The following is a 21754-nucleotide window of genomic DNA, read 5'->3' as shown; positions in this document are numbered from 1 at the left end:
TTTCCTTAGTGATGTATTTGTGTATAAATTTTAGTTATCTTTTTACTCTTGCTTAAGAGAGCCATCACCTATGCACTTATTCTTTGCTACTTTATAAAGAATCCCTAAATCACAGGTGCGAGATATTCACTCATATTTGTTACATTTTACTAATATTCTTGTTTAATGTCTTTGAATGCTTCAAAAGAGAAATGCCTCCAAATTTATAATTTTTTATTTTGATAAAATTTTTCTAACTTTGCTTATATCTGGGAAATTTCCTCAGGTTATATGGAAAATAATGTTTAATTTGCCAAGATGCTAAGACACTTTGTGCCATAATCTCAGGATCATTCAAAATTGTTTAAGAGGCATGGCCTTAAACAAAATCATCTCAGGTTTGTGTTATGGATTATTGTGTTTGCTTTTTTTAAACTGAGGTAAAATGGTATATAATATTTTGCTTGTTTCAGATGTAAACCATAAAGCAATCAATCTTTGTACACATTACAAAGCAATTACCATAATAAGTCTAGTTACCATCCATCATCATGCAATTGACCCCCTTCACTCATTTCCCCAACTCTTTTACCCTTTCCAATCTGATAACTGCCCATCTGTCCTCTGTATATACAAGTTCTGTGTTGTATGTTTGCTTTGTTTTTTATACTCCATATATAAGTGAAATTGTCTGATTTATTTCATTTAGCATAACACCCTTTGGTCTGCTATAGAAAATGACATTTCCTTCTTTTTATTTGGCTGAGTAGTATTCGCTGTGTGTATATTTGTGTGTGTGTGTGTGTGTGTGTGTGTACCTATATATGTATGTGTGTATGAGAGGTAGATAGAGAGAAAGAGAGCTCTCCTCAGTTGCATCCAACTGTTTGTGACCCCATGGACCACAGCCCACCAGGCTCCTCTGACCATGGGATTTTCTGGCAAGAATATTGGAGTCAGTTGCCATACCCTCCTCCAGTGGATCATACTGACTCAGGGATTGAACTCATGTCCCCTGCTTCTCAGGTGGATTTTTAAACTGCTGAGCCATTGGAGGGAAGCACTCAGCAGGTAAAGAATCTGCCTGCAATGCAGGAGACACGGGAGATATGCATTCAGTCCCTGGGTCAGGAAGATTGCCTAGTGGAGGAAACGGCAACTCACTCGAGTATTCTTGCCTAAAAGATCCCATGGAGAGAGGAGCCTGTAGGGCTACAGTCCATCGAGTCACAAATAGTTGAAAATACCTGAGCAACTGAGCACACACACACACAAATATATATGTATCACATCATTATCCATCCATCCATGAATAGGCAGTAATTTGCTTCTATATCTTAATGTTTGTAAATAATGCTGTATTAAACATAGAAACACATATATCTTTTTGAATTAGTGTGTTCATTTTCATTAGTGTGTTTCATTTTCTTGAATTAGTGTGTTAAGTACACAGAAGTGGAACACCTGGATTATATGGTAGTTTTATTTTTAATTTTATGAGTAATCTCCATACTGTTTTCCATAGTGGCTGCACCAATTGACATTTCTACTAAGAGTGTACAAGGTTTTCCTTTTTTCCACATCCTCTTTAGCACTTATTATTTCATATAGTTTTGGTAACTGTCATTCTAACAGGTGTGAGGTGATATCTTACTGTGGTTTTGATTTGCATTTCTCTGATAATGATGTTGAACATCTGTTTATGTGGCTGTTGTCAATTTGAATTTCTTCTTAGGAAAAATATCTATTTGGATTCTTTACCTATGTTTTTGATTGGATTGTTGGTGCTTTGCTATTGAGGTATTTAAGGTATTGATATGTTTTGGATATTAACTCCTTTACCAAGCATGTGGTTTGCAAATATTTTCTCCCATTCAGTAGGTTGTTGTTGTTGTTGTTGTTTTGCAGATGGTATCCTTTGCTGTCCAGAAGCATTTTATTTAATGCACTCTACTTGCTTGTTTTTGCTTTGGTTGCCATTGTTTTTTGGCTAAGAGCCCAAAAGTCCACAAGAAGTGTGATATCAAGGAGCTTTGCTGTTGTTGGTCAGTCACTCAGTTGTGTCTGTGACTCTACGGACTGCAGCATGCCAGGCTTACCTTTCATTCACTATCTCCAATAGTTTGCTCAAACTCTTGGAGCTTAGCACCTATGTTTCCTTCCAGAAGATTTTATGGTTTCAGGTATCACATACAAGTCTTTAATGCATTTTGTATTTATTTTTATGTAGGGTATAAGATGGTGGTCCAATTTCAGTCTTTTGCATATGGCTGTCTAATCTTCCCAACACAATTTATTTAAGGGACTATTCTTCCCCATTGCATTTTCTTGGTTTCTTTATTATTAATGTTATTATCTGTGAGTTTATTTCTGGGCCCTTTATTCTTTTCCACTGATACATGTATCTGTTTCCATGGAAGATTATTTTTATTACTATAGGTTGTAGTATTGTTTGTTGGAGAAGGCAATGGCACCCCACTCCAGTACTCTTGCCTGGAAAATCCCATGGATGGAGGAGCCTGGTGGGCTGCAGTCCATGGGGTCGCCAAGAGTCGGACATGACTGAAATGACTTAGCAGTAGTAGCAGTATTGTTTGTAATCAGGAAGCATGATGCCTCCAGCTTTGTTTTGCTATCTTAAGAATGATTACACTATTCAAGGTCTTCATGATTCCAAATAAATTTTATAATAATTTGTCCTATTTTTTCAAAGAATTTATCCATTTCTTTTAGTTTGTCAATTTGTTAGTGTATAATTATATATAGTAGTATTTTATGATCCTATGCATTTCTCAGGTATCAGTTGTAACAATCTCCCTTTTCATTTTTAAATTTTATTTATTTGTTAATTGAAGGATAATTGTTTTACATCATTTTGTTGTTTTCTATCAAACCTCAACATGAATCAGTCATAGGTATACATATATCTCCTCCCTCTTGAACCTCCCTCCTGTCTCACTCCCCATCTCACTGTGCTAGATTGACACAGAGCCCCTGTTTGAGTTTCCTGCAACATACAGCAAATCCCAGTTGGCAATCTATTTTACACATGGTAATTCAGGTGTGACCTAGATCAAAGGCCTTATGATTATACAGTGGAAGTGACAAATAGATTCAAGGGATTAGAACTGATACAGTGCCTGAAGAACTATGGATGGAGGTTCCTAACGTTGTATAGGACACAGTGATCAAGACCATCCCCAGGAGGCAAAATGGTTGTCTGAGGAGGCCTTACAAATAGCTGAGAAAAGAAGAGAAGTGAAAGGCAAAAGAGAAAAGGGAAGATATAGCCATTTGAATGCAGAGTTCCAAAGAAGAGCATGAGAGAGATAAGAAAGCATTCCTCAGCAATCAATGCAAAGAAATAAAGGAAAACAATATAATGGGAAAGACTAGACATCTCGTCGAGAAAATTAGTGATACCAAGGGAACATTTCATGCAAATATGGGCACAATAAAGGGCAGAAATTGTATGGACCTAACAGAAGCAGAAGACATTAAGAAGATGTGGCAAGAATATACAAAAGAACTATAAAAAAAGATCTTAATGACCCAGATAACCACAATGGTGTGATCATTCACCTAGAGCCAGACATCCTGGAAAGTGAAGTCAAGTGGGCCATACAAAGCTCACTACAAACAGAGCTAGAGGAGGTGACAGAATTCCAGTTGAGCTATTTCAAATCCTGAAAGATGATGCTGTGAAAGTGCTGCACTCAATATGCCAGCAAATTTGGAAAACTCAGCAGTGGCCACTGGACTGGAGAAGGTCAGGTTTCATTACAATCCCAAAGGAGGGCAATGCCAAAAATTGTTCAAACTACTGTAAAAGTGCACTCATCTCACACTAGCAAAGTAATGCTCACAATTCTGCAAGCCAGGCTTCAACAGTATGTGAACTGTGAACTTCCAGATGTTCAGGTTGGATTTAGAAAAGGCAGAAGAACCAGATATCAAATTCCCAACATCCATTCGATCATAGAAAAAGCAAGAGAGTTCCAAAAAATAACATCTACTTCTACTTTCTTCATTATGCCAATGCCTTTGACTGTGTGGATTACAGCAAACTGTGGAAAATTCTTCAAGAGATGTGAATACCAGGCTACTACCTTAACTGCCTCTTGAGAAATCTATATGCAGGTTGAGAAACAACAGTTAGTAACAGACATGCAACAACAGACTGGTTCCAAATTTGGAAAGGAATATGTCAAGGCTGTATACTGTCACCCTGCTTATTTAACTTTTATACAGAGTACATCACATAAAATGCCAAGCTGGATGTAGCACAAGCTGGAATCAAGATTGCTGGGAGAAATATCAATAACCTCAGATTTCCAGAAGACACCACCCTTATGGTAGAAAGTTAAGAGGAACTTAAAGACTCTTGATGAAAGTGAAAGAGGAGAGTGAAAAAGCTGGCTTAAAACTCAACATTCAAAAAACTAATTTCTTGGCATCAAGTCCCATCACTTCATGACAAATAGATGGGGAAACAGTGGAAACAGTGACAGACTTTACTTTCTTGGGCTTCAAAATCACTGCAGATGGTGATTGCAGCCATGAAATTAAAAGATGCTTTCTCTTTGGAAGAAAAGCTGTGACCAACCTAGACAACATATTAAATAGCAGAGACATAACTTTGCCAACAAAAGTCCATCTAGCTAAAGCTATGTTTTTTCCAGTAGTCATGTATGGATGTGAAAGTTGGACTATAACGAACAATGAGCGTTGAATAATTGATGCTTTTGAACTGTGATGTTGGAGAAGATTTAAGAGTTCCTTGTACTACAAGAAGATCAAACCAGTCAATTCTAAAGGAAATCAGTCCTGAATACTCACTGGAAGGACTGATGCTGAAGCTGAAACTCCAATACTTTGGCCACCTGATGCGAAAAACTGACTCATTGGAAAATACCCTGATGCTGGGAAAGATTGAAGGTAGAAGGAAAAGGGGGCAGCAGAGAATGAGATGGTTGGATGGCATCACTGACTCAATGGACATGAGTTTGAGCAAGCTCCAGGAGTTGGCGATGTACAGGGAAGCCTGTGGTGCAGCAGTTCATTGGATCTCCAAGAGTGAGACCTGACTAACTGAACTGAAATGAATGTAAGTTTCCATGTTACTCCATACATCTCACCATCTCCTCCACTCTCCCCATGTCTGTAAGTCTGTTCTCTATGTCTGCTTTCCATTGCCGCCCTGCAAATAAATTCTTTGGTACCATCTTTCTAGAGTCTGTATATATGCGTTAGTATACAGTATTTATCTTTCTCTTTCTGACTTACTTCACTCTGTATAATAGGCTCTGTGTTCTTCCACCTCATTAAACCTGATTCAAGTGTGTTCCATCTTCATGGCTGAGTAATATTCCATTGTATATATGTACCACTACTTATTTATCCATCCATCTGTCAATGGACATTTAGGTGCTTACATATTCTAACTATCATAAATAGTGCTGCAATTAATATTGGGGTACAAGTGTCTTTTTCAGTTTCGGCTTCCTCAGGGTTATATGCCTAGGAATAGGATTGCTGGTTCATATGGTGGTTTTATTCCTAGTTTTTTAAGGTAACTTCATTCCATCTTCTATAGTGACTGTATCAATTTTCATTCCCACAAACAGTGCAAGCAGGTTTCCTTTTCTCCACACCCTCTGCTGCATTTATTGTTTGCAGATGTTTTGATGATGGCCATTCCCACCGGTGTGAGATGATGCCTCATTGCAGTTTTGATTTGCATTTCTCTAATAATGAGTGATATTAAGCATCTTTTCATGTGTTTGTTAGTCATCTGTATGTCTTCTTTGGAGAAATCTCTGTTTATGTCTTTTTCCCACTTTTTGATCAGTTTTGTTTGTTTGTTTGTTTTTTCTGGTATTGAATTGTTTAAATTGTATATCTTGGAAATTAATCCTTTGTCAACTGTTTCAATTACTATGATTTTCTCACATTCTGAGGGTTGTCTTTTCACCTTGCTTATAGTTTCCTTTTCTGTGTAAAAGTTTTTACGTTTAAGCAGATCCTACTTGTTTACTTTTGTTTTGATTTCCATTACTCTAGGAGGTGGACCACAGAGGATCTTGCTTTGATCATGTCATCAAGTTTTCTCCCTAAGTTTTCCTCTAAGAGTTTTACAATTTCTGGTCTTACATTTAGGTCTTTAAATCCATTTTGAGAGTACCTTTATGTATGGTGTTAGGAAGTGTTCTAATTTCATCCTTTTGTACTTAGCTGTCCAGTTTTCCCAGCACCACTTACTGAAGAGGTAGTCTTTGCCCCACTGTATATCCTTGCCTCCTTTGTCAAAATTCAGGTACCCACAGGTACATAGGTTTATTTCTGAGCTTTCTGTCTTGTTCCATTAGTCAATATTTCTGTTTTTGTGCCAGTATTATACAGTCTTGATGACTGTAGCTTTGTAATATAATCTGGAGTAAGGAAAGTTGATTGCTCCAGCTCCATTATTCTTTCTCAAGACTACTTTGGCTATTCAGGGTCTTTTGTGTTTCTATATGAATTGTGATTTTTTTTTCCATTTCTTATTTTATTTATTTGAGATGCTTTTCTTTTCTTTTATTTTTTTCCTTAGGTGAAAATGAGGATTTTATCCTCCCCCCACAAGAAAAAAAAAAAACACTCTTTAGTTTAATTTCTATTGTTTTATTTGTAGTGTCTATGTTATTTATTTCTGCTCTGCTCTTTATTATTTCTTTCCTTCTAATAACTGTGGATTTGTTTTTCATGTTTTTCTCAATTCCTTTACTTTTAAGAATGGATTGTTGATTTCCAATTGTTCTTATTTCTTGAGGTAGGCCTATATTACTATGAATTTCTCTCTTAGAACTGATTTTCCTACATTTCATAAATTTTGGAGCACTGTTTTTCTATTTTAATTTGTCTCTGGGAATTCTTGATTTCTCTTTGATTTCTCTCAGTATTATGTTGTTTAATGTTTTATTGCTAACTTTTTTTAGCTTTCTTCTTGTAATTGATTTCTAGTTTTATAGTATTGTGATCAGAAAAAAAATGCTCAATATGATTTTAATCTATTTCAATTTATTGAGGCCTTTTTTCTGGCTTAATATGTGATCTAACCTAGAGCAAATTCCATATACACTTAAAAATATGTATTCTGCTGATTTTGAATTGATCATTTCATATATGTATATAAAGGTCAACTGCTTTATTTTTAAGTCCAATTTTTAAAATTGATTTGTCTGGATAGTTTGTCCCTTGATGTTAATGAGGTATTAAAGCTCCTTACTATTATTTTGGTATTGTCAATTTCTCCCTTTAGGTCTTTTAATATTTGCTTTATATATGTGGGTGCTTATTTGTTGAGTGACTGTATATTTACAAGTTGGATTATATATTTATGTCATTCCTATCAGCTTGACCCCTTTATCATAATGCATTTTCTTTCTTTGTCTTTTATAGTTTTTGTTTTAAAGTCTGTTTTGTTTGATATGAGTATAGCTATACCAGCTTTCCTTTTGTTTTCATTTGCACAGGATGTTTTTTTCTATTCTTTCACTTTCAGTCTGCGTGTAACTTTAGATCAGAAATGAATCTCATAACCTAACTTTGCTAAATAGAGTATTCTAGGTTAGATATTTTTGTTTGTTTTTTGCACCTTCAGCACTTTGAATAAATCATTCTACTTCCTTCTGGCCTTCAATGTTTCTGTTAAGAAGCCAGCTGATAGGCTTAAGGGGATTTACTTTGGGATTTACTTGTATGTAAAAGGTAATTTTTTGTTTCTTTTTGTTTTGCACTTTTTATTCTTTTTGCTACTTTTAAAACTCTTTTCTTTATCTTTTGACATTTTAATTACAATGTGCTTGGTGTGGATCTTTTTGAGTTCATCTTTTTTAGAACTTTTTTGTGCTGCCTGGATCTGAATGTCTGTTTTCTTCTCCAGGTTAAAGATTTCAGCCACTATTTCTTGAAATATATTCTCCTTCTGGGACCCATCTAACCTGAATGATACCCTCTAATCCATAGATCTCTTAATCTATTTTTATTTTTTTAGTTATTGTTACTACTATTATTATTATTGTTATTAGCTGCTCTCTTTGGGTGAGTTCCACTGTTCTGGCTTTTGAAAGTGAAAGTGAAGTCGCTCAGTTGTGTCCGACTCTGCGATCGTGGACTGTAGCCCACCAGGTTTCTCTGTCCATGGGATTTTCCAGGCAAGAGTACTGGAATGGGTTGCCATTAGGTTGCTGATTAGTTCTTTGCTTCATCAAGACTGCTTTTGAATTTTGTAGTGTATTTTTAGTTCAGTTCTTACATTCTTCAGCTCTGTGACTTCTTTGTTATACTTCTCTGTATTTTTTAATGTCTCTGTTGAACTTCTCACTGTGTTTACCCACTGTTATGCATGTTCAGAGACAATTACTTTAACTCTTTATCAGGTAAATTAAATCTATATTTTTAAGCTTCCCTCCCCCAACCCCTTAGGGTTTTACCTTATTCTTCTGTTTGTAACATTTTCCTTTGTTTCCTTATTTTCTTGTTTCTCTGTTTCTATGTTTCTCTATGGTTTTCTTGATTCTCTATGTTCTCTGAGTTTCTTTCCATGTATTAGGTGAAACATCTACCTCTTATAGTCTTAAAGGTATAGCCTTGTGTAGGCATTGTTATTTTTCAATCTTGCCTTAGTTCTGCTTGATTCTAGAATTTTTCTGATTGCCTAAGCAGTCCACTTTATTCTTTATAACTTCCAGTTGCTGAGACCATGCCAAACCTTGTCAGTGTTACTGATAAAGAGACTTTTGTCAACACCAAGGTTGAGGCTAATTGGAAGCCAGATCCACAAGTAGGAGCTTTTAAAAATGCAAATATATACATTCTTGTGGAACTGCCTTCATTACCCTTGCTAGCCTCAATCAGGTGATTTGAAAATGTATTCTTAGATACAGTTGCAAAAGCCAGGGTTCCAAATGAGTGTATAATGTTCTTTCTGAGAGGTACCAGTGAGCTGTAGCAAGGCCAAAGGAGAACATGAAGATGGCATCTCCAACCTATATTTGCTGAGAAAAATTTGCAGCCTCTATATATGTTGTAAATCTGAAGCTAACGTTCAGGCTGATCATCCAGGACAAATAAAGAAGCCTTTGTCACAAAAAGTTTGAGGGTTATCTGTGTTGTATACTGGGAGTGGTAGCTTACCAAGAAGTTTCTTTCCAAGTATTGCAAACCTATAGGGTCCAGAAATACAGACTCTCTTGGCCATCTGAACCCAATGCTCAAGGAGTGTCCCCTGTATGGACCATGTATGCTTGCCAGCTTATGTGGGGCCACAGAGATGGGGTGAGCCTGCCAGCTTCAGCAGGTTCATAAGAGGGCTAGTGGATGGAGCAAAGACATCAATTTCAACAGGACTATGAAATCAGGGAGGAGCAGAGCTGGGCCAGCCTACTGCCTGCACCAGGGCCACGTGAGGCTCATGGGAGAGGTGAGACCATTGCTTTCAGTGCGGCTTTGGGAGAGCATGTGGATAGGGTAAGCCAGCTAGCACTAGCAAGGTAGAGGGGTCACAGAAGCTGGTGCTCCCCTGTGCTGGCTCTTCCAAGGTGGAGTGTGAGAGCAAAAACAATTCCCATCAGTGCCTCCATCCCCAGAGAAAGCCTCAAATGACTCCTAAGATTAGCTAGTAAATCTCGTCACCTGGGGTCTAGGCATTTTTCAAATTGGTGCTTTTGCAGTGGGTCTTGGTGTCACTGAGTCTGCACATAAGCCCTTTGAAAGCAGACTGTCCATTCCTCACAGGCTTTTGGGTATCCTGAATGTAAGACCCACTGAGAAGATGGCAATGACGACCCTGTATGCAAGACAGGAAAAAAGACACAGATGTGTATAACGGACTTTTGGACTCAGAGGGAGAGGGAGAGGGTGGGATGATTTGGGAGAATGGCATTCTAACATGTATACTATCATGTAAGAATTGAATCACCAGTCTATGTCTGACGCAGGGTGCAGCATGCTTGGGGCTGGTGCATGGGGATGACCCAGAGAGATGTTGTGGGGAGGGAGGTGGGAGGGGGGTTCATGTTTGGGAACGTATGTAAGAATTAAAGATTTTAAAATTTAAAAAATTAAAAAAAAAGAGATATGTCTATACTTCAAAAAAAAAATAAATAAAATAAACTAAATGGGAAAAGAATTTGAAAAAAAATAGACACATGTATATGTAAAACTGAATCATTTTGCTGTATGCTTGAAACTAACACAACACTGTTGATCAATTATATTCCAATATAAAATAAAAATTTAAAAAGACAACTATGCTATAAAAAAAAAAAAAGCCTGACTTTTGGAGATTCATATTTCCAGCGCAAGTTCTCAGGTTAGGGTTGCCTGAGGTGGGGCTGGAACTCCTAGCTCCTCAAAGTGAAGTCTGTAATTGTAGACTTCCTCCTGCTAGGGTCTTGCCGCTCTGGATATAAAGTTTATCGAGAGTCTGTGTCTCTGCCTCTTCTACCATATCAATGTGGTCCCTTCTTGCAGAGAAGCTGTTAGCTAGTGCACAGCTCTTTCTCGGTGGGAGTTGATCAATCTATAGTTGTAGAATTGGTCTGGAGGTGGAATGAGGTAAGTTCTATGCCACAATCCTAAACCACTCTCTGCATTTTTTGTTTTATTTTCTATCTTCATCCTTACTATCAAGCTTACTGCAGTCATTTTAAAGAAGCTAATATATTCAATGTACCTCTGTTTGGATACCTCAAAATAAGATCATTTGAATTAGTTCAAGAATGGGGGAACTATGCTATGAGTGATACTGAGTTATAATATGTGGACAACATGCAAAAGTAGACACATTCTTGTGCATGGACCTTATAAATTACTTTGCTTACTTTCTAATTCTTGACTATTATAGAATCTAGAAATTTCCAGCGAAAAAATAATTATAGGTAACTTAGAGCTCTCAAATAATGTAAATATTAGATGATTCTGGCATCAATACATTGTATTTATTAGATGAAATTATTTTGGACATATTTAATACAGTATAAAAATATTGAGAACTTATAAAAATTCAAGTATTTACAAAGTTTCAATTTCATATCAATCCATATTTAATTAAGTTGAACAAACATTCATAATCTACAGTGTACACAAAACTACCAGCTTTTCAAGTAAAGCACTGAGGAATATCCAAAGATGCCTTTGAAAAAAGGGATATTTATTCAACTACCTGATACCTGGAATTTTCATAGAGTGCTATGACATCATCTGTCAAATTATCAAAATTCATTTAAATGCATTTACTAATAAAACCAAAATATGATATTAAATAGTTATAAACTATCATTTGTGATAGTCTTTATATTTATTTCTGTTTAATTAAAATCCAGTAATATAAAGACTTCACCATATAAATATACATATTTTTAGTACTGTCTCTGATGGACATCTGCTGTGATTTTTGGTTACTGAACCCCTTTAAATATTTTGGAAATGTTTTGATTTTTGTCAGCCCCAGAGTGGAAACCAAAATTCTTACTTAATCTGCTTTCTTGAGGGAGCAGATATGTGAATTATATTCTAATAAAGAGAATGCTGAACAAGATTTCTTTTTATAAGAAAGAACAGACAAATGCAGGTGCTTCACAGAATCTACCCTCCCCACCCATCCTTCCTAGTGAGCGCTGTGGCAGCAGGATCCCACTTTCAAGGACATTAGTAACAAAAGCTCAGGAGTTGGTCAGCATTCAGCTTCACTGTAGTCTCCAGGTGGCCACTTTCAGTACGTGGTTTGTGCATCTTTCCTGCCTTCTCATTCCCTAAGCTGACATGCTGATATCTTGGCTATTCCATGACCTTCCTAATATCTCTATTAAATCTTTGCCCTGCTTAAAACTAGAAAAATATATTCTATTGTTTACCACCACAAATGTTGTCTAATTATTTTTTCATTTAATATGTTAAGAAATATTGCTAATTATATCTCCTAAATGTATTTTCAATGTTCTATGTGGATTTCTGATGTTTTGAAAGATCAAGATAATCTTACTATACTAAAATACATTTTAATTTGTTTATAAACAAAGAAGACTTTCAAAAATTCAGATATGAGTCAGTTTTATACTCTGTTAGTGTATTGTCTGTTTTCTCAAAAGTGGGTCTAAATTCTATTAAACTGTGTAAAGTTAAATTTATCAGTGCTTTTTAAGTCAAAGGGAATCAGTAACAATTTGTACTATTTTCTGATTACTTAATATATATAATATTTAGTATTTACCTACTCAATACATTAATACCTCTGATTGCAAAAGATTAAAATAATATAGACTTTTTTTAAAGCATACTTACTCTTCACCTTCATATCCACTTACTGCTATTCTCAGGTGCAGAAGTCCTGTGATTACACTTTGAATCCCCTTCCCATGAATTGCAGATATAGTTTTGTTTATTTAATGATATATTTATATTGCATCTCATTACCTCATTACCTCACTAGCCTTAAAAACAACTACATGAAAGCAAGACATAAGTTCCTATTTACACACATGAGGATTTATGCTGAGAGAGTTGTCCACCCCAAGTTGGTGAGCTTTTAAATGGTACACCTGGGATGTTTACATGGTCTAATCTACTCTAGATCATGAGCTTAACTATTGCATGGAAGTGAGAAGCTCTGTAGTGTTCTGCTGCCCTTTGTAAAATGGATCCCAAATAATTCTGGCTCCTTTAAATTACAAATAGGTGTGTTATATTCTGCTATTGGGTGCAGGATTGATTGATGATCAATTGATGTTTAAAGACGTTCACTTTGCCTGTTTTGCAGGCTAATGATTAAAAAGGGGACTGCTGAATTACTGGAGGAAAGTTGATACAGAGGTTTACAACATAGGCTGGGGATTCAGACTATCTAGAATCCAGTTAATAAAAGTCTCTTGGGAGTGACATGTCCTCTAGCAAGTGATGTAACCTCCTTGTGCCCCAGCTTCCTTTTCTGTGAATTGAATATACCAATAGAATGAATTCATATTTTTTGTGAGATATTTTCAGCTGGTAACACTCAGTAAGACATACTGTAAATGTTCAAAGTAGCTACTTTGTATTTTCTTCTCTATCATTTCTTCCTCCCACTCACTCTTCCTTTTTCTTCTCTTCTTCCTAATATTTGTTTCAAGGAGCACTGACATGTGCTCAGAACATAGGATACGTATAGTAATAACAGAGTTGGAGACTTGCAGAAAATGCCAGAACCAAATTGTATCCAGTCATAGCCACTGAAATTGGAAGATTTGTTTCTATTCATGCAGATTTAAAATCATGCTGCTGTATCTCCCTATTAGCAATCTTGTATTAATCCTTCCTCTAAAGATATGCCATTACATTCAGTTAGCTATTATGTATTCATCTACCTTTTTTGGCATGTCCTCAATCCTGTTTCTGCCCAAGATCTCAAAAGAGATAACTGGCTTATTTTGATCACCCAGTTTTGGATGAAGTGTGGAACCCAAGCTTCAAATGTGGTATTGTTGTGACTGAGCGTGAGTCTTAATTCTGATCTGATGGTGATAAGGGGATGAAGATGAGGATGACAAGATAACTTACTTCTCTCCAGCTGCTTTCTGGTTTGCAATTTCCTTTTATTAAGGAAGGCTTCCCTGGTGGCTCAGATGGTAAAGTGTCTGTCTGCAATGCAAGAGACCTGGGTTCAATCCCTGGGTTGGGAAGATCCCCTGGAGAAGGAAATGGCAGCCCACTCCAGTACTCTTGCCTGGAAAATCCCATGGATGGAGGAGCCTGGTAGGCTACTGTTCATGGGGTTGCAAAGATTCAGACATGACTGAGTGACTTCACTTTCTCTTTATTAAGGAGGCTTGATTAAGGAAGGCAAGGTGAGCATATAGACAAAGATATAGAATTGAGAGGAATGTGGATAGAAAACACAATTCACTGACAAGACTGGCAGTCAGAAGTGAAGAAAAGAGAGGAGATGAAATATAGCATTTTTTCAGTGTCTTGATTTTACCAAGAAACATTTCAGTACATCTCTGGAAAGAAAATTTTTTTTCTTGATTTTGACTGGGAAAAATATAGGTTTAAACATCCTGTCTGCATTTTATTTTTAATATCTGTATCTTTCACCATTTATTAAGATATATTATAATCTGGCATATACTTAACATTGAAATGAAATTATATAATACCAATCTAGTTTCCAATCTTAGTTTTGCTATTTTTTAGATGTGTGACCACAACAAATTGATTGAAGATTAAGCTTCTATATCTTTATCTACTAAGAAAGTATTATTGTAAAATTCAATGACCTAAGTGCTCAATAAAAAACATTATTTTATCACTATTGGTAGATAGATTTTATATGGCATTGTAGATCATGATGAATAGAAGAGCCCCATGAAAATATTATTTTGAAAATTACCTAAGTAATAAGCATAACTATGACTTTCAACAACTTTATAGGTAGATCTGTTTGATAAAATGCAGAACGTCTTGGTTAATTTCAATTTCAGATATATGATAAATCAATTTTTACCATACATATGTACCTACCAAACGTTTCATGTGATATGCTTATACAAAATATTTCTTATCTATCTGAAATTCAAGTTTAAATAGATGCCATATATTATTTGTTAAGTCTGACACTCAATTTACATGAAACTCAAATTAGTTTGAATACTGCATTATGCTACTCTTCTAAAAATGTCACTGAGGCTTATATCACTGATATGAAATGTTTGAAATGCTTAAAGTTCATCTGAAGAAAAATCCTGGGTTTTGTAAATTCTTTTCACTTTCTCATTCTCAACATTTATTCTGTGATTTTTGTTTTTTACATCTATCTAACCCGTGAAAGGGGAGAATGAAAAAGTTGGCTTAAAGCTCAACATTCAGAAAACTAAGATCATGGCATCTGGTCCCATCACTTTATGGGAAATAGATGGAGAAACAGTGGAAACAGTGGCAGACTTTATTTTTGGGGGTCTCCAAAATCATTGCAGATGGTGATTGCAGACATGAAATTAAAAGACGCTTGCTCCTTGAAAGGAAAGTTATGACCAACCTAGATAGCATATTAAAAAGCAGAGACATTACGTTGCCAACAAAGGTCCATCTAGTCAAAGCTATGGTTTTTCCAGAAGTCATGTATGGATGTGAGAGTTGGACTGTGAAGAAAGCTGAGCGCCGAAGAATTGATGCTTTTGAACTGGGGTGTTGGAGAAGACTCTTAAGAGTCTCTTGGACTGCAAGGAGATCCAACCAGTCCATTGTAAAGGAGATCAGTACTGGATGTTCATTGGAAAGACTGATGCTGAAGCTGAAACTCCAATACTTTGGCCACCTCATGCGAAGAGTAGACTCATTGGAAAAAACCCTAATGCTGGGAGGGATTGGGAACAGGAGGACAAGGGGACGACAGAGGATGAGATGGCTGGATGACATCACTGACTTGATGGACATGAGTTTAGGTAAACTCCAGGAGTTGTTGATGGACAGGGAGGAGGTCTGGTGTGCTGTGATTTATGGGGTCGCAAAGAGTCAGATACAACTGAGCGACTGAACTGAACTGAACTAAACCTGTGCTAGTAATTGTGTCCAACACCAAGTAGATGACTGAAAAAAAAAAAAAATAGTGGATTGAATGGACAGTTTACTGTTTCATAGAATATACTGTCCACAGCTGATATAATTGTACAATGTGGCATCTAAAACTCAATTTCCCATCTTTATTGGCATTCCAGGAGCATGGCTTTCATCTCCAAGATCATCTCAGGGTTCTGGAGGGCTATAGGACCTCCAGTCACCAATCTATATTCCATCAAGCTATAATCAAAGCTCATAGTAGTACAAAGTAGATGAAAGAAGAATTGCACTTGTTCCTGGAAGTCCCACACTATTTATAGATCACTGATGTGCCATTATTACAATAACTATACCAGGAAGACCTGTAAATGAATTGTTTAACTGGGCATAACTGCTCAGCTTTCAGTTACAAAGGAGGACCAGGAAAACAATCTCAAACTCTCTTTACAAGGCCATCTAAGAGAATATAAGATGTTTTAATTATGCTTTGTCTTTTTGCATTGATTAAATATGATTATCCCTCTGAATTCAAATTTGAACAGCTCTACATACCATTGAAGTTCCATCCGTAGTTCTATCTGTTTCAACTTATTTCTTTCATTGTTTTCTTTTGAAGTCCTTTGGTGGCTCAGGTGGTAAAGCATCTGCCCGCAATGTGGGACACCCAGGTTCAATCCCTGGGTGGGGAAGATCCCCTGTAGAAGGAAATTGCAACCCACTCCAGTACTCTTTCCTGGAAAATTTCATGGCCAGAGGAGCATGGGGTTAACATTCCATGGGGTCGCAAACAGTCAGACACGACTGAGCGACTTCACTTTCACTTTTCAGTTTCCTTAATATTTTACTAACCGCATTTTCATTCACTCTGATGATTTTTTCTTCTGATCATTCTCAAGATTGTTCTATCTCTGCAACTTATTTGATGTAACTCTCACCATGTACAGATGATCTCTCTTAAAACAAAGCATTCTGTTGGAAAAAAAATCACAGATAATAAAGCAATTAAAATAAAAATTTTGTTTCAAATCAGGATCCAGTTGCTGGTATGGCACTTGTCATATTACCAGGTTTTTTTTTATGCTAAATTTTCTAGTATATAGCTAGAAAAACTAACACTGGATGAAAGCATATAAAAGCATAAACAGAATGTTATTTATATGTCTGGATTATTAAAGCCATTAAATGCTTAATATAGAATATTATATTCTATTCTGGTTAAAAAAAAAATGTTTCAGGGTATATATTGCTCTTCGAATTTAGAAGCAAAATCCCTAAGCCATATTTAGTTCCCAGAAACAGAAGATATACTGTTACTTAATTTTAGCATTAAAACAGTGTAGAAATATAACTTTTTCCCTTAAATGTGTGATTTTTAAAGTTATTTTCAGCTGAGCCACAGGTCTTCCCTTGTGGGGCATATTTATATTCATATATTTTATATATATATGAAAGGGACAGTTTTACCTTCAGTCCATTCATTGGTGACAGCCCAGATTACATAAAGCCAAGTGGTGGTAGTGGTGAAGAACCTGCCTGCAAAGGCAGGAAGTGGGAGAGACCTGGGTTCTATCCCTGGGTGGGGAAGATCCGCTGGAGGAGGAGGGCTGTGGCAACCACTCAGTATTCTTGCCTGGAGAACCACATTGACAGAGGAGCCTGGCAGGCCACAGTCCACGGGATTTTAAAGAGTCAGACACGACTGAAATGACTTAGTACAAACAATTAAAATTATTAAGTTTTCTTTTTAACTTTTTTAGAACCCTGAAGTGTTATGTTTTAATTTGGGACATATTGGAGCACACAATCAAAACTAGTTATTTAGAAAGAAAGCTATTGTCTTTTTTCTTCTCTAGACTATAAACAAGCCATCTCTTTCCCCCTTCAACAAACATGTAGAAACTTAATGTTTATACACATCATTCGTCATGTAATTTTTTATCACCAGCTCATTTTTAATATAAGACTGAGGCCACTGTGGCTTTTAAAATCCAAGTGAAGTTAGAGAATATTTATGATTTAAAATCTTCCAAGACAAATCAAGCAGGGAGCTTTGGCAGGGTTGAAGAAGTTGAATTTCCTCCACAAATATACAACATGAAATAGGCATTCATCTTTCTACTAAATATGTTATGCAGTTTCATAACATTTGATAACTTGGTGAAATTTTGTGTAATTATAAATATTGCCTAAAAATATTTAATTTGCATTGCTGATATTGTAGAGCACTGCATTTTATAATTCAGTTCTCAAAGAATCTTAAAATCAGTCATTAAAAAGAATATTTTTGAATGTCTTTGCCTAGATTCTTTGGGAAGATACTCTTGCAAAGTTTATCTAACCATAGGTAAAGATAAAATATCCATGTCTGAATGAGTGGAATAAATATTCACATGTCAGTTTGTTGAGTACTTGGTATTTTTTTAAAATTTTAAATTTATGTTCCATTTTCAAACTTATGGAAGATCATGTCATTTAAATACATTTATGTGGAATAGTAGTAGGGAAATAGGACATCACTGTGACATTTCTTTTTTCTTTCAGCAAGGACCAAGGCCAAATATCTATACAAGTTCTTGAGGTGATCAGGCTTGTTTTCTCCTTTTCTTTCTTTCTTCTTTTTTTTTCTTTTTTCCATTATCATGGCTCTGAACCTAGGGCTCTAATTTTTAAGCTGTTATATTCCAAATCATAGTTCTACTTGAAATTTTTCTTCTGAGCACTGATGTATCCATTTAAATGTGCAAAATTCAAGGCAATAATTTTACCCTTAAACCTATAATATTTGTGTCTTTCCCAGTTCATGTAAATGTAACCACAAACTAAGTATGGCTAGAATTATTTCTCAGTTTTGTCCTCAAATCTAATATGCCATGCTGCTAATGATGCTGCTAAGTCTCTTCAGTTGTGTCCGACTCTGTGAGACCGCATAGACTGCAGTCCACCAGGCTCCCTCGTCCCTGGGATTCTCAAGGCAAGAACACTGGAGTGGGTTGCCATTTCCTTCTCCAATGCATGAAAGGAAAAGTGAAAGTGAAGTCGCTCAGTCGTGTCCGACTCTTAGTGACCCCATGAACTGCAGCCCACCAGGCTCCTCCATCCGTGGGATTTTCCAGGTGAGAGTACTGGAGTGGGTTGCCATTGCCTTCTCCAGCTGCCTTAGTTTAGGGAAAGTGAAGTTGCTCAGTCATGCCTGACTCTTTGCGACCCCATGGATAATAGCCTGCACCAAGCTCCTCTATCCATGGGATTTTCAAGGCAAGAGTACTGCAGGAATGGGTTGCCATTTCCTTCTCCAGGGAACCTTCCCAACCCAGGGATCGAACCCAGGTCTTTCACATTGTAGACAGACACTTAACCTCTGAGCCAACAGGGAAGTCCAGTTCTTACAATCAAACTTCATCCTTGCCTACTGAGACTACCCTTTTATTCATAATACAGTCAGACATAGCTCCATAAAATTTACATCTGGAAATTTCACTTTCCTCCTTAAGAACCTTTAATGACTTCTTGTCAGTTTCAGGAAAAAGGAAAGATTGAAAATTATTTAATGTATTCTTAAAAGCTTATTATCTATTAATTCTTCCTACATTTCACCCCTGTTCATTCTTTACTACAAACTCTCCAAAACACCACCCATTCTCTGTTGCATGCATGCTCCGTCACTTCAATCATGTTCAATTCTGTGCATCCACATAGACTGTAGTCTACCAGGCTCCTCTGTCCATGAGATTCTTCAGGCAAGATTAGTAGAGTATTCCTGGGAATCTTCCCAACCTAGGGATCTCTTTCATTTCTTGCATTGGCGGGTGGTTTCTTTACCACTAGCACCACCTGGGATGTTATTACTATTACTTTTGTCAAAAACATTCTTCTCTCATTTGAAAAACCTTCCCTTGCCCCTTTCATGTACCTAAATCCAGTTCTCCTTTAAAAATAGACAAATACTTGCAATACCTAAACTTGATTTGTTTTTAAATTCTTTGCCTAGTAACTACATTACATACTTATCACAATAAAGCTATGAATATACTTCTTTCTTCTCTGACCTAGAAACTCTGAACACAAGGACCTTTGTCTGTTCAATTTCATGTTATGATGTTAGCACTATATGGACAAAGAAAATAGTCAAAAATTTTTAAATGCTCAAAGAACAACTGACACAGTGACATGTTTTATATTTTCAAATCTGCATTACTTAGTTTGTTCCTGGGATTTTTTTATAGTTAAAACCTTGCTAGGGATTTTATTTATTTATTTCGCCACATCAAGGATTATTAATCAACTGATGTTTAACGGCAGTCAATCATTTAAGCCAAGCACAGTTCAATAATTTTTGGATTCAATTTCTTTAATAACATTTCTGATGAAACATATTGATTTTTTACTACACTTTCAATTTAATCTTCTACCATATGCAATAAAGTAGATAAAAAAAAGATGAGGAGAAACACATATTTGATCATTGTTTAATCTTTATGATCCCCAAATGTTGATTCAACTGCTACACTATTCCAGACACTCAGCTAGATGGTAAGAATACACCTATAAGAAATATCATTTCAGGCCTCAACATCTCACAGGTAGAAGGAATCAAGAAAGAAAATGACTGTGTTGCATTCAATAATACAGTATAAAACAGCTTGATACATATATACATTTGTATGCTTCATATATTAATATATAAATAGAAAAGGGTAGTTAGTTTTAAGTTTTTAGAGACATAAAGACATTTAAGATTATATTGGCTTTGCAGTTGAGAGGATACCTAGATGAAGAAGTGGTGTATGGGCTTCAAAGGGTATGGTGCCTTAACAGACGTGATGGTCCCTGTTATGTCTTAGTGTAAGTGAAGGCAATACATTAATAAAAGACTTGAACATATCAAATAAAATCAGGGTGTTCCACTTGACTTTAGAGCATACTTACATTTATAGCAAAAAAGCAAGGAAACTATTTACCAACCATTCTAAATTATCATTTTAAAAAAATGTATCGCCTCATTTACTTCTGAACACATGACATATGTAAATGAACAACATACCTGCACCCGTAAAAGATGAGGGTTATGTTGATTTTTAATGGTGTGGTTTCAATTATTGCTTTGTAGTTAACTTTTGTCCTTTCATTTTTGTTCATATATGTAGACAGAACTATAATTTGAATGAATAATACATCCATACAATTTTAAGCCATTTTTAAGTTCCTTAGCAAAGGAAACTAGCAAGCCCCATTCAAAGAGGCCAGTTGATCTTACAAACTATCTAAAATACATATAATTAATTTTACAGGAGACTTTTCATTGCTGTTCAATTGCAGCTAAGTTTATTCCAGACCTTTTAAATAATGCCCAGTTTGTGAGAGATATTACTGCTACAAAATTTATGTTCAACAGAAACAAAAAAATAAAAAGGAAAAATTATAGTGGGATAATTGCTTCACAAGCACCAAAAAATCACAGGGTTTAAAATCAAAACTGTATTGCATAGTTAAAGGCAAAATGGAGAATTTTTGACCCCCAATCACTTTTCCAGTAACGGTTGATTCTAATTTTTCTTTTCTTTGTCCTTTTCTTCAAGAAGCAAAGCTTATAACTTGATTTAAAATAAGCAGTATGATAGATATTCCTGTTATATGGATATAACAGTATCCATATAAGCTATCATAGTTATGTTTCTGAGTACTCAGTGTTTTAGACAGAGAAATTTAAGAAGGCTGTTAGAGATGATTAAAGAGAAAAGCTGTAAAAAGTCATCTTATTTTGTTTTATTTCTGTTCAATTTAGCAGAGTTTTGACAAAGATTGGAAACATATACTTTCTTCCTTAGAGTACACACTATTAAATATTAGACAAGGAAATAAAAACATAAACATTTATTTTTTTGCTCACTGGAGGAACTTCATGAAGAGATGTGGGAAATTCAAGTTATGTTTGAGGAGCATGTACATTGGCAACTGCTTATAAATTACTGCCTTTCTTCCTGAAAATTATTTATGACATATAACTTAGTAAACATTATTAAATTTATATAACTGATGTTCAAGGATATTTACATTATCATGATTCATAAACCCTTCTTTCAACGGGAAAAGTGAATTGTAATTTTACAACTATTGTCAAAAAATAATGAATCAACTATTGTTCAGCAGGAAGATATTAATTCCTCTTCCATGAATCAAGGTAAATTGAAAGTGATCAAACAGG

The 21754-nt window shown here is 35.7% G+C and overlaps 1 protein-coding gene across 2 annotated transcripts in view; it reads left to right on the top strand.

The window, feature by feature from the left end:
- The window catches only part of FSTL5 (follistatin like 5), an 863982-nt gene that overhangs the window by 558017 nt on the left and 284211 nt on the right, over positions 1-21754 (top strand). The gene's annotated exons all lie outside the window — the stretch shown is intronic.

This window comes from Capra hircus, chromosome 17 (genome assembly GCF_001704415.2).
Source record: "Capra hircus breed San Clemente chromosome 17, ASM170441v1, whole genome shotgun sequence".
Classification (NCBI taxonomy): Eukaryota; Metazoa; Chordata; class Mammalia; order Artiodactyla; family Bovidae; genus Capra; species Capra hircus.
The sequence above is the reverse complement of the archived record's forward strand: the minus strand, read 5'-3'. Positions and strand labels throughout refer to the sequence as shown.